Raw genomic sequence first — 14857 nt, 5'->3', positions numbered from 1 at the left:
CTCAGTCTGCTGCCTTCTGTAATTTAGCATGTTGGCTCAGGATTAATCAAATGTGCATACCTTAATCAGAAATATCTTTCATTACATGTCACTTTGGAAAGCCTTGAATGGACACATGTAGAAAGAAATATAATTATGAATTAGCAATAGATAGATAGATAGATAGATAGATAGATAGATAGATAGATAGATAGATAGATAGACAGACAGACATTGACCATAGACCATGCGCTAATTTGATGTGCCATCATCTTCATCATATGGCATTTTCTTTGGTATCGAAATGCAGCAGATCACTGCCATTTCATTAAATCATCCAGGAGGTGAGTCCATGATCATGTGGCACATTAAGCAAGTTATGTTTGACATGAGCAGTGTAACCCCTTTAAGAGGAGGGACTGCAGCACATGAGGAGAGGAGAAAGACAGGATGTGGAGGCAGATGAGGAACAGAGAGGACAGTGGAAGTGAGGGAAGAAATGGAGAGAAGCAGAGCCACAAGCTAACCCACCCTGCGGTTGCCTGCTTCCATTCTTCATCGGGTACTTATGGTTCATTAGACTGTCTGAAAGAAAGACCCGCTTTCCCTCATCACCTCAATAGACTAGTCCCCCTCTCTCTTCCATAGCCTGGAGGGTTCTCCTACAAAAAAAAACCTCCCATACCCTCGTTTTCCTTCTCATTTCTGCCTCCGTCTCTTAATCGTCTCAACTCGCCCTGAAATCAAGCTTAGTAACAGCAGTTTTGTGAGCCCCTCTGGTCCACCCCCCCACCCCCCTGCTTCCATCTCCTATCATCCTCCGATCCCCACCAGCTCCCCTTCTCTGCTCATTCACTCACCTTGGTCAGACACACCACCCACCCACTGCTTAAATCCCTATCAGCATGTCAAGTAAATGTCTTCCCAGCTGGGGTTGACGCACACACACACAAACGCACATGCTGAAATATAAATGCACTACACACACAATCTTTTGCTTGCTTCTGGGGTTTAGCCTTCCTCCCTGCTGACCCTTTTCACCCCTGTTTTGCTCTCTTCCCCTTCCCGCCGACTTTCTTTCCCCCTCTGCCTCTCCTCAGGCACCGATCTGACAGGATGGTTTGGCTAGCTGACTGTATGTGCAAGAGGTTTATCACAGAGCTTCACTGCACTCCTTCTGTTGCCTGCCTGTTTTTATTTTCAAAATTAAAGTGCTTTCTCCAAAAGCCACTCGGTACCTTAGGCCATGCTCACCTTTACATCCCATCTTTTTGATTAAAAGGTTAGTGGAATCCTATCCTCTAAATTTGTTACAGTAAAATCTGGTCAGTTTATCTTCTAATACAATCTCCAGCTGCAATATCTGGGCTGTGTGTTAAGAAATAGCTCTCATATCTGCCATATTTTGAAGTCGCTCTACTGCAGAATACTTATTTTTTCCAGAAGGGATGTAATATGAAGCCAGGAATGTTCTTTAACACAGGTTTTTGCAATTTTTCTTTGCAGATTCCTTTTTCAGATGAATACTTTAAAAAAATAATTTTTTGTTATTAATTTTGCATTATCTACCATAGTTACATCTTTCACTAAAATGTTGTTGCTGGGAGATTTAGAAATATATTTTGATGAAGGCATCTATGATTTGAAGAGATCAGGTTCACCTATCGCGAGAGAACCTTTGTTTGTTTGCAAATGGCTGCGGTTGTTTATCGTAGTATTTAGGGAATAAGAGATTTCCTTATTCATCTAAATTGTCACAAACCTAGTCTTGATCTAATCTCCCACCAGCTGAAGTCTTAGCCCCCTGGGTTGTAAAAATAATTTGTGCAATTTGAGTTTGTTCATATACACTGCTGATATCATTAACATACAGGGGGGGCAGTCATTACTGAGCTCCCAGCAGACCGCAAAACAAAAATCTCACCCTGGTTCTTCTCAGAATAAGTGACCGTTTCCCGTTTGAAGCAACCCCCCACCCTTTGTACCACATTTCAATCATTACGCTGATTTTTGGGGACAATGACGAGCAAAGGCGAATTCTCAGCAGTGCCTCAGTCAACATACCACAATCTTTATGTAAATGTATTCAGATGCATTCTCAGCCCTCTAGACCATCATCTCTGCTGGGTGGATGTGGTGGAGGCTGTTCAGTCTTATCTTCTCCTGTAGCAGGCTGAAAAACGCGCAGCACGGTTGGTGAAGCATATTGCGAGGTGGACCCCTGCCAACGTGCGTGAGAAACCCCTATTAAACCCTATGTTTATATTGGGGTTGTGATTTACAAATGTGCGTTTTCGTGCCTTAAGGCATGTGCACCCCCTATGCCATTTTGCTTTTTCATCAGGCGCACAGCAGACAGCAATAGAATAGCGAGGATGGGTCCTTGCTGCGTGTGGAAGGGGAGGGGAATAAGAGAGAGATAGAGAAGTGTGCATGTGTGCATTTTCATCTTATTAGGTGCTCTTCTCTGGAGCTCGGTATTCTGCTCATATTGAGATATTTCCTGAGCATGCTGACACAATTATGCACGCCAAGCAACTGTGTATGGCTGTGCTCCTTGACTCCGGTTCATCTCTAATGCGCTGAACTTGACACTCGGCAAGTTCATTGTTATTCATTTCACTGTCATCCAGGGTGCCCTGCGAGACTGTCCAAGTCTCCAGCCTAGGTTGTCCTGGCAGGACTGTGTTTGTCACACAAGTGTGCACACACACAAACATCCACACAAACCTATTGTTTCAGCATCAGGATGGTTGTAGTCCTCCGGGTAAAGGTGTGTGCTGACTGGATCGGAGGATGCAGTGAGATGGTGCAGTTTGTCTGTGACTTAGTAGCACCGCGTTGAGCTGCAGCAAAGTTCAGATCTCTGGTGAATAGGCGCAACGAGAGCAGATGTACAGTTTTTCTGCGTAGGCTGATATTTGTTTCATTGAGGTGAGGAGTTGGATTTGAAATATTAAAATGTCATTTTGTGTTTGACTTCAGCTTTTTCGTTTTTGTGTTCATTTTATGTCACCAAATTAAAAACCATTAAACCATTTCTCACTCAAACACCCTTAAAATAAGTGTGTTCTTCCCCTCTTGTTTTCTTGCCCTTTACGGTCTCCTTTCTAGGGTTTTTTTTTTAACTTTCTCCTTCTGTCACTAGAAAACCAGGGGCTGCAGTTTGCTTAGCCGAGTCCATAAAGAGGCATCTTAAAAAGCTGTGTTAACAGACCAACAAAGCTTTAAATGTGCCCCCCTCTGTGAGAGGGTGGTTCCCATAGGGATGTGGCGTGGCGCTCCATTGGTAGGCTTCTATCCGGCTTCTCATTCAGCCCAACGCTCAGTCACGGTCACTTATGGTAGGAGGAGAAATCACACAATTCAGCCTAGGCCTGATCCAATGACATGTTTTTTTAATGAGGTGGCTCTATGTCTTTGTTTGGGCACCAAATTCAAGTCCAGACCTGAGCAAGTCCTGCTGAATAAGATGCAAGGCCATGGCCGGGCACAACTTAGCACACAAAAAACCCACAAAGAGCTGAGCTTCTGTTGAGCTAGTGAATAGGTCTCTACTTTCACACTGCTCCTCTGTGAACATGACAAGCAAGCAGGGCCATACTTAATTTTAACTTCTTATTTCTGATGGGAGTTTTAATGTAGCATTTGTTGTCCCCTTAGCTTGAGGACAAGCTCAAAACCCTTATATATATTTTATCAGGATTCAGTGGCACTCAAAGGAATTGCCTGGAAGCTAATTTTACACCTTCTAGTTATTTTTTCCAGGGTCATACACCAACGGATTTCTTTCTTTTTCATTTTCGCAAGCCCTGGTGTCTTTTTCAGAAAACGCCACACCATATATCACACATATGTGCATTTGTCATACGGCGTGTGTACATCTGCAAGCATGCCAGGCGCTCACTGGTTTGTATGTTCAGGGGTGAGGACTGTCATTAAACTGTCTGCCTGCATCACTAGACTCAACCATCACCCAGGCTGGCTGTCCATTCTGCTTCATGCTAGGTCTTAGAACAACACACACACACAGTCAGATTCACTTGGCCTGTAGCCAGGATTCACATACACAAAGCATACAGTCTGCCTCTTCACATTGATATGAAAGATTACATTAGCAAATACAGATATTTTTATGTTCATGCTGCACAAGTTTCATTTTAAAGTTTCATTTTTTTATTCAAATTTCAAGCCAAAAAATTGAAAAAAGTGATGCTTCATAGATTTTTTATACATATATATATATATATATTTTTTTTTTTTTTTGCAGGAAAAACTCTTTGAAAATATTAGTTGTGGTCATACTCCCAACCTGTCCAGCTTGTGAAGCCCTAAAATGAAGCGGTGTCCATTTGTGACCCCCTCATAATAAAAGAAAATTAAATGAAAAGGGATTTTTCTTTTCAACGTGTTTTTAGGTCAATTATTTCATAGACATATAGAGGTAAAAAAAATCTGTTTCTTCTTGTCTCTTTAACCAGGGTAGCATTTTTTTTCTGTAATGTTAAATAGGTTCATAAGGCCAGGTTACCACTTCCAATTTCAACAAATGAAAAGAAAAACTAAGAAAATTTTGTTACTTAAAAATGAATAAAAATGTGCATATGAAAAAAAAACCCTTTTAAATGTTTTGCCAAGTTAAGCACACTACAATAAAACACAGTCTGCCCACTGGACCTGTGTGCCCAAGTGCTAAAGCATCCTTAAACCCTCTCATACAGCCAACCCATCAGCCGGGCTACTTGTCTCTGATTTAGTCCGACTCTGTTCTTTGCTCATGTTCAAGGCTGTGGTAATGGGGAATTAGTATGCAGAGAAGCAGACAGACGGCCCTGTGGATCCAATAGGTAGCCAGACTGGAGAAGTAGGCTGGAGTGGGGGGAAAGTGCATGTTGTTCACTTCTCCTCCTTCTATCCTCCCGCTCCCCTTCCATCACCCTTTCTTCGCCTCGTTCCCCATGCCCTGTCCCAAACCTTAATGGGACGTCAGACGGACAGCCTCGCCTGAATTGAGCAGGGACAACAGCCTGCAACCCCCTTGTTGTCTTTCCAAAAAAGAGACTCCCCCATCCCCCTCTTTCCCCCATGCCCCATTTGCTCTCACACGGCTAGCACCCATAGCTGCTCTCCTCAGTTCTCAGGGCTATTGAAGGGGTTCCAGACACCCTCCACTCTTCAGCCCCTCAGCCTAACTCTGCATAAATTAGACACGTCTCCCTGGTGCCTCGTCAGCCGCTCGGGGCACGCCTGGCCCCAGGTCTGCCATCTTCCAATCTGCTGCTCTTGCCCCCCCTCATGCTGTCACCTTCTGTCTCCCCATCTCCACCATCTACTGTATTTTATCAGTCCTCAATCTTCTTCTATATCATCTTGAGAATTGTGTCCAAGTTCTTCCAAAATCACAGTCACTACCCCTTCTGCTTCTGCTTTTGTCAATTTTCCACTTCCTTTTTCTTCTTTTTTTCCCCCTTAAATCCCCTGACACACTCACTCCTACCTAACCCGCTTTATATTCTCCACATTCTCTCTGTCTGCTTTTCTTATCCTGCTAGCAGTTTCTTATCCATATCTACCAAGCCTTTTCCTCTCCTCTCCTCTCCTCTCCTTTCCTTTCCTCTCCTCTCCTCTCCTCTCCTCTCCTTTTCAGCCAGGATATTGTTTACATCTGTCTTGGTAATCACCGACAGAGCCTCTCTAGACCTCACAGATGTTGCAATAATACAGGGGATTAGAAGGCTTAACACTCTGGCTTATTTAAGGAGTTTTCCCAATGGCGTGGTAGCGAAGCTCGTCAGCTCTTCTGAATTTGACCTTTTTTCTGTTTCACTCACTTGTGCCGAGATCCTGCAGTCTCTCTCCTCTTTGATTTGTGATTTTTCTCTCTCTCTCTCTCTCTTTTTTTTTTTTTACAAGAGTCAGGCATGCTGATTTCTTTCCCAGATTGGTCCTCTGGGCTCCCAATTCCAGCAGATACATCAGTTGTTTGGTTTAAATAACAGCTAAAATACTTTATATACTCTATGACAGGAAGGACATGCTATCTTTTTTATTCACAAGCCCTTTAATCCGGTATCATAGTAGCTATCTTACATACTGTATGAGTTTATCCTTGGCATCCTCTAGCCTTGCAAGAATAACAACCCAGTGTAGCTAGGTAGCTATGTGCTAGCTTCTTTCGTTGCTCACTATGATGAGGGCTGGACCTCCCGCGTCTCCTCTGGTCTCCTCTTTACTTCAGCATTGAACGATAATTGGATGGCCTTCTCAGACTCAGCATCTCTGCTGCCCCTCTCTGCTGTACAACGCCACTCGTGTTTTATGACCAAGCAAATCCTGCATCTGAGACTGTGTGTGTGTGCGCGCCTGTTTGGGTCAATGTATTTCTGTCTGGATTCTAATCCCAAAGGTGATATTAGTCTCATAGGGGGCAACCCTTCCCCCTTAAGCACGCGTGTGTGTGTGTATCTGTGTTTGTGCTTCAGGCATTGGGGTCAGCCAGGAAGCCCAGACAGGGCTCTATCTTGACCTCTGACCCATGACTGTCTGCTTGCTCAGGGGTCATGCACATTCACGATGCAGACAGCTGATAGACGCACAAACACACGGACATGCACTTGCCTTCATGCGCCCTCCCCCATCTAGTAAACATTAACAGTTTGGTATGTCTGGGGTGATGATGACAAAGGCAGCATCATCGTCACTGCATATCTGCAGAGAGCTCATGTGATTTAAATAAAGTACATCTTCATGTGAAACAGTTCTTCCTGTTGGTGGTTTTCTGCAGAAATCCCCATATGCTTAATTAACATACACTAAAGGACACTTGGAATTAGAAGAATATTTCTGGACTAACTGCACAGTTTTGCATTGCATGCAGTATTGCATTTTCTATTCACTAATGAGTCTCTTTTTTACATGCTTGTATCTTCACAGATGCAGTCAGAAAAGCCACCGTGAAGATAAAATTGACTCTTGAGCTTCCACCTGAATAACAAAGCGTGCACGCTATCTGTAGCCAATTTCTTTGAACACGTTTAGCCTTGGCCACATATGGAAAATGCCACCTCTACACCTGCAAGAGCAGTCACTTAGACACACATCATTAGAGTCTGATTATCCTCTGTCTAGGCGCTCGTCTTTGTGGATGGTAACAGGTAAGTCAGTGCTGCTTCTAAAAGGTAAGTTTAGAGGTTGAATCAATTTAAGTGCTGTCTAAAGTGTAAAATGGAGCTTCCGAACAATATTTTCCAAAATTAGTTTCATTAGATATGAATTACTATATTTGAGACCAATTTTAGGTCGGAGATTGGATGAGACCACAAGGGGTCTTTCTTTTTCACTCTGTAATTTACATTCAAGTATTTGATTGTAAAATCATTCAACGAGAGTTTGCTGTTGTTGAATTACTTTCCTCTTTGCTGGTGCGACATTATGTACACATGTATATTTAGAGAATCTTTTTCTATAAAGAAATACGTTCATCACAAAACACTGAACGATATTGCAAAATGCCAAAAGTGTTGTTCTAATGGGATATTCATATTTTGAATAAAGTTGATCAATTTGTGAAATGAAAAACTGCCTGTGTTGGGTTTTCTTTCTACTGAAGTATCATTTTTATATCTGCCAGAAATGTTTGTTTTTAATAGTTGTGATTATACCTGAAGCATACAGTAAAGTTATAGGACTGATCATGTTTCATATTTTCAATAATGTCAAATAATTCAATAAAAACACAAACAGCAATAATTTTGGTATTACTTTCCAAAGCTTGATATGTCTTATTGCTCACTGGAATTTACTTTGCCAATACACTATGCTCGCTCCTAATTACTTTTTCCAAATGACTTCTCTAACAAATATGCTCTTTAGTCTTGTTGGGGTCCAATTTGCTAGAAGCTACAGTTCCCAGCTGCCTTAGGAAATCATTTGGCCTACTAAAAAAATATCTTCCACTGTGGGTTTTGGCCACTGTTATTTGTGGCTAAAACCCACAGATAGAATCAGACTGGGAAAGTTTTGAGAGGTGTTTAACAAATTTCTGGTTTCGCCACTTTCACAGGCTTTAATGACAACAAACACACTGAGCTTGATCCTTTAGCACAGCACAACAAAGCACAGATGCTTCATTTTCTGAAGCTATAGGAACCTGTTTATTTAGATTACTCTGATTATTCCAGCAGTGGCTGAAGGGTTGGAAGGGGAACAGTTAAAGCAAGTGGCCTAAATCTGTAGTGTCAATTAGGTGCCTTTGTATGTGAGCAGCAGGGGTGTTGAAGCGAATTGCTGAAGCTGAAGGAAACTCTGAACAATGATACACATTTATAACCACATACACACGCATACACAGGCATCGGTCCTATTTTTGTGGAGATCACACCTCCTTTTGTTTTCCCTCAACAGCCAGTAGAGGCAATGCCCCAGTGCCCCCAGTGTGCTCCAGTGCTCTGGGTGAAATGGGCTCCCATGCTCTCCTTTCAAGCCCCCTCCCCGCACTCTCCCCCAACCATGCTGTCCCCTCGCTCACTCCAGGCTTCCCAGCCCTCGGCCTCCCCGTGAGTGGTCCTGACCTGAAATTAGGCCCAGGCAAGCCACCGTGGCCAGACCGGCATAAAAGGAGATCTGTGTGTGTTTTCGTGTGTATGTGTGTGCACCATGGCCCTGAAAGAAAGTAGGAGATTATCCCATTCTGTGTGTCCAGTCACCAGTGCCGTATTGACCACAGTGGGCCACCCAGGGAGCGTCCAGCCAGCCGTGAGATGGCCTGATATACATGCTTACTGGCCGTGCTAGATTCCCTCACTCTCACCGGGGAGAAGGCCGAGTCCTACTGGCTGAACTCTTTCTAAAGACACTGTATGTGAAGTGACCGACCGTGCACAGGCACACACACACACACAGCTGCTGTCATACACATACACACACATGCATTTCGTCGTAGCCTCTGTACAGTGAAAGACATTGCCATCAGGTCGTTTTCTGTGTCCTGTGAGGCGAGGCGGAGGTCATTGGGAAGGTGGAAAACCTCTTTAATGGTGGCAATGATACCATAACACCTATAGATAGAGTTACGGATCATGTCACATAAAGTCTGTATACAGGTTACAACTCTGACAGCGAGGCCTGCTCCCTCCTGATGGCAAATGTGAAGACAAGCGTAAAAACACACACACACAAAAGAAGGTTGTGTAAAAAAATAGAATTGGTTGTTTTTATTTTACATGTAATTACATTTATATATTTCATCAGCTTTGTTAGTCATGTCTCCTTTGAATCATTGTGAAATTTCTTGTAGTGTTCTTTTTTCTACCTTTTTATGGTTTCAAATATATCTATAGTACTACATGAAATACAATTAATAAACAGATCACAGAAAAACATTAACACAGCCACGCAAGAGTTTATTAAAAGTCTTTAAAACCTGACCAACACACTAATTTGTTAGCTCATTGAGTTGTAAAAGCAGCCCTTTATTGACCTAAGTAAAGCCTCCGGGGCGAGCTAATTGTCTTTTAATAGCTCAGCTGTTTGTTTGTCAATGAAGAGTCTCTAACATCCTGGTTGTTAGCAGAACAAAGGCCTGTAACAGCAGGACAGAGCTGCACAGAGCTTGGTGGCTAGAAAAACAAATAAACAATTTTAATGCCGGTGTGAATTTTATTGTTTTTTTCATTGCATGTAAACTGTGGCTAAGAAAGCATTTAGATCTTTGTTTATATTCTTTGTGTTAATTCCATTAAATGTGCTGGAAAAAACAAACAGCATCAAAATTTGAAAGCTTTGAATTGTATATTTTAATGAATGATTGAAATTATTTTATTTTAGCACAGAAATATTTGAATTACTATCATTTTTCTCCATCATTTTGGAGCGCATTGTTAGCACCCTTTAAAAAACACACACAAGCAAGTTCTATGATTTGCTGCTTTTGTGCAAGAGGTTAATTATATAAACCACACAGGATAATTAATTTGTTTTAGCACAATAACACAAATCACGAAAAACCAATCAGCTTGAATGAGGAGTCCCAGTAAATAAGATATTTAGCCTGTTATGTACAAGAGCGTATTTCCATGGATTATTTGTGTGCATATATTTCAAAAATGCTCTTAAGTACAGTATGATTTAACTCTCCAAGCTGGGCTCATAAAACAGCATCTTAATTGTCCTTTGTAAGATGACATCAGCTTGGAGTGTATTCTGGGTGTTGTGTGTTTTATAGAGAGACCATCAGCACAAACACTACAAAATAAGGAGCAGCCCTTATTAACTGCATTGCAGTCATCACAAGATGTAGTGCTTTTATTCACACAACACAATCCACTGACAACTGGATCTATTTATTTTACCAGATATTATCATGCTGAGCTCAAATAATTGAGCGACGTTTTCAAACGAGCCAAACGATTAGAGCCACAGAACTCAAAGAAAACACGCAAAGATGTGTACGCCAATGAGCACATGTGGTAATAAGTAAATTAACATAACTAAACAAAAAGTGGGCATCTTTGGATTGCAAATAGGATATACCGCACAGTACAGGTAACGTGTTTTTACTTCATGGCAACAGCACCCAAAGGATCCGAGCCCAGCTGAGGCCCACTGATGCCATTCCAGCATTTGAAAAACCAAACGGAATTCTTATGTAAGTGTTCTAATTCCAGACTCCAATGACTGCTATCATACTCACGTATAATGAAGGGCTGGCTTTATGAAATGTGTTAATGTGATGTTGGAGTGTAAGGGAAGCTGAAATGAGAAAGGAAAAAGGCTGGGAATGAAACCTCTTTTTAATTCTGGTGTATATAACAAAGAAGAAAACAATTCATACTTAAAACCGGTGATCGTGCAATTTTAAATTTTCTCTCACACTCAGGAAGTGTGTGTGTGTCTGTTTGCAGGGGTCATCTCCTTGGCTCCCCTGAACTTGGTACCCCCCCAGACACCAAATAAACTCTTTAGGCCCAGCCCAAAGCACTGAGGAGCAAGTTGGGGGTAACGGGTTTGTTATGGTGGAGTCAGGACATTGATGGGTGGGGCTGTTGAGGGTGGGGGTGTGGAGGGAGAGGCTGTCTCAAAAAGTCCGAGAACTTGGAGCCTAGTTTGTCATGCTAACTGCAGTGATACCATTGAGTGCGGAGCTAGGGAGCAGAAGGTTCACAGGACCCCGGCCATTCACATGCAAAGTCTGTCAGAGCTTTCTCCTTCATACATCCACCCGCCACACACCCACACACCCACACACCGACCCCCAGTTTCTTCTCAGGCAGAAGAAATAGATACATGTTTATAAACGGGCACACACTCACTGGATGGTGGGTATGGTGTCTCTTCTGTGTGTAGACTATGAGTGCAGAAATGGTGTTACATGAAAAAAAAAAAAAACAATAGACAAAAATATGATTACTGTTATTAAAATGCATATAAAATGTTCCTTTTAAACATCAATGCTATTGTACAACATTTTGAAAAAGGTCTTCAGACAACATTAATATGCCAGAAAGTCAGAAAATCAGAGCAGTCACAAATTATTTGTGAGAAATAAAGGCAACATTGTTCCCATCAACACTCATCTTTAACGTCCTATGACCTTGACACTACCTTGACAGGCAGTGGCATAAAACTGACCTCATTTCCTGGCTGATTGTGAAAAATAATTTCCTAACTGTACGTTCCAACAAACACAACTTCTATTTAAATTTCTATTTTGGAATCTCTATTAAATCACCCGCACACCCCGATTCTTATTTCTGCTCGCTGCTGTAGGCTGCGCCTCTCATCCGTTTCACCTGATCCAGGGATTGGAGGAAGCTACAACTCATTGCGTGTTGAATATGTTTAAATGCCAAGTGGTGAAAATGTCAGCAGCAGAACAAGCACATACACGTATGCATTTACTCTCTTTAAATGCAAAAATACTATGCAAATGAACTTGTTATCTGCCTCAGGGCTTTAAACAGTGAGTAGAGGTAACACGCATACACTGTGTGTGTGTGTGTGTGTGTGTGTGTGTGTGTGTGTGTGTGTGTGTGTGTGTGTGTGTGTGTGTGTGTGTGTGTGTGTGCAGGTGCCCAGATTTTATGTGCTCAGATTTATGCATACAAAAAAAAGCATTGAAGGAGTCTCCATTTGTATGTTTGTGTGTGTGGGAAAGTGTGTGTTTGTGCCCCCTCATCTGCACTTGGAGCAGCCGTTCACAGCCCGTATTTGATTGAGTGAAGGCCAACGCAGCCTGAACACTCCCTCTAATGGAAGAGTGGAGCCCAGCAGCTCAGTAATGCACTGACCCCAGAGCTTTTACAACGCTGCCAGCCGATAAGTGGCAATATGCAGGATCTTATAAAATTAACAAGACTGAGCTATGGGGAGTGGGTGCTCTGAAGGTGGCAGTAGGAGAGGATGACGATCATATAGCACTTGTAAATATCAGCATATGTGCATGGAGGGATTGTAGCTTTTTCCTGACTGAGTTTTATAGTCATGGCAGTGGGATTAGCAATTTTTTTCACCCATTTCTTGGCTTTATTAAGGGAAGTTTACGGCTAAAGGTTTACAGGCCCGTTTATGTTAGATAAAACATCCCTCAAGGCATTTTAATGCTCGTGAATTTATGGAAGCTGCCTTGGAGACAGGTGCGCAGGAGTCTAACACAGAGCAGGCCTTCAAAGTGATGGCAACTGGATCCCTGCCAGCATTTCCTCTGCAGGACACCACGAGGGGTGTGAACATGTGTGCATATGTTTATCATACATTCTCAACCTTCCAAATCTGTGCTGTGACATCCACAGCAAAGATTCAAAGTCAAATGGCCCCTCTGCCAGGTTGCTCACATCTATTGTGTTACGGGTGAAGAGTGCCTGAATGTTTTCAAGTCTTCTTGTGGAAAATTTTTACTGCCATTGCCACAGTTTCAGCCTAATCTGATTCTTTCCAGTGAAAGGCTTTATAGAAAGCATCCTCCCAGTCCAAACTCCTCACCTTTCTCACACCCTCGGAGACTGGATGCGTGTGTGCGCGCGGGAAGGCTTTTTTGTGTGCATTTCCACCTTATACTGTGCATTTATGTGCAAGTGTGTGTGGCTATTGTCTGCCAGTGCTCCAGCAGGGGCTTCAAAGTGAATTATTCATGCGAGATTTGAATACATGCAAATGGTTCACTCCCCTCCCTTGGCACAGATCCAGGTTACCTATGGCAACGGCGCCTTCAAGAAGCATCCTTCCACCCCTCCTCCTCCTCTTCTTCCTCCGCCCGCTTCTCTCAGGCACCCGCCCTCCAACCATGTTATCTAGCCAGTCGCATTGTTTCGACTATTGCAGTACCTGGGTGGGTGGCTGCACACTGTAGGGTGGCAGGATATCCCATAATTCATAGTCAAGGTCATAAAGGTAGGGAGGGTGGGCGAGAAAAGGTTGGCAGACGGAAAGAGGGCAGCATCCCTCCATCCAGCTCGGATGGGAAGTTCAGGAGACAACACCCAGCCGGCGGTGAAGAATAGAAACAGTTTTTGGGTGCCGAATAATGCGACAGACTGGGGACACACACACTCATATAATTCAGAGTTACTCAGAGCTCATGCGTACCCGCAGCACAAAAAAACAGGATAAGATGGAGGAAAGATTTGAACAAAGCCATCTTCTTCTTAAATATATTTGAGAAAACAGTTTAGAATGACAACTAAAATGTAAAAGTGTCTTAAATATTAAAAATATAAATAGTATTGCAAAGTAATATTCTATCTCAAATCAGTTCCTTTTTTACAAAAGGTTTAGGTGAATGTATTTAAGACGTCACTTAAATTATGTTTTGTAATTTTTATTTAATTTCGTTTGTTTACTTACAACTGCTTTTCGTTTCTGGCTATTTTTCATTTGCTGAGTGATTTTACATTTTTTGTTGGGTTTTTTGTTTTGCTTTGTTTTGTAATAAAGTTTATTAAAATAATCCAAACATTTTTAAAAAGAAATAAAATTCCCAAATATTAAATATAGAGAAAAGTTATACTGGGATCATATATTGAGGGAAAAGATACAGCACATCAAACATTTATACAGTATTTAAGCATGTTAATTAACCTTTTTGGGATTTATAATTTTAATTTCTCTATATTTTTTAACTGAATAAGTAACTAAGCTGCATGTATGTGTTAAATACAACTCATAAAATAACAGTGAAAAAGCTTCTAAATGAACAAGAGAACAGGCTATGAGGGGCCGTACAAGCCAAAATTTATTCTTTCACTCTCACACACATACATTCTTCTTCCACACACATATATTTTCACTCTCACACACATATATTTTCACTCTCACACACATATATTTTCACTCTCACACACATACATTCTTCTTCCACACACATATATTTTCACTCTCACACACATATATTTTCACTCTCTCACACATACATTCTTCTTTCACACACATATATTTTCACTCTCACACACATATATTCTTCTTTCACATACATATACTTTCACTCTCACGTAGTTTTATTTTAATTTTTATATTTAGATATTTTTATTCTCATGTTTACACATATTTAACACACACATTGCAATATTATGCTCTCTTATACATGTATTTTAATCTACATATTTACACATTTGCACTCTAACATACATGCATTTTCATTTATGCATTCCTACATTTTGCTCTCATTTACATGCATTCAAAATGCATTTAATCTTACAAATAATATATGTATGTAAGAAGAGAATGCATACATATCTGAAGAAAATATATGTATGCAAGAGAATAATGTATGTGAATGAAAGAGTATAGTGGAAACGGAAGGAGTTTAATGGAAACGGAAGGCTGGGTGTCTGTACCGCTGTGATTGGCTGAGAAGCACGCGCGGGTCACTTTCAAGTGTCTGACA

The 14857-nt window shown here is 41.6% G+C and overlaps 1 long non-coding RNA gene across 1 annotated transcript in view; it reads left to right on the top strand.

Annotated features, from left to right (window-relative positions):
* Positions 1-7569, top strand: part of LOC147301086 (uncharacterized) — a 37867-nt gene extending 30298 nt beyond the window's left edge. The window contains exon 4 of the long non-coding RNA XR_015127120.1: positions 6913-7569. This is a non-coding gene — a long non-coding RNA (uncharacterized LOC147301086). The remainder of the gene's footprint in view (positions 1-6912) is intronic.
* Positions 7570-14857: the final 7288 nt, after the last annotated feature.

This window comes from Aulonocara sp. 'chitande type north' Nkhata Bay, linkage group LG23 (assembly GCF_057382095.1).
Source record: "Aulonocara sp. 'chitande type north' Nkhata Bay isolate Kocher_YH1m ecotype deep benthic linkage group LG23, A_spYH_male_GT1.1, whole genome shotgun sequence".
Taxonomy (NCBI): domain Eukaryota; kingdom Metazoa; phylum Chordata; class Actinopteri; order Cichliformes; family Cichlidae; genus Aulonocara; species Aulonocara sp. 'chitande type north' Nkhata Bay.
The sequence above is the reverse complement of the archived record's forward strand: the minus strand, read 5'-3'. Positions and strand labels throughout refer to the sequence as shown.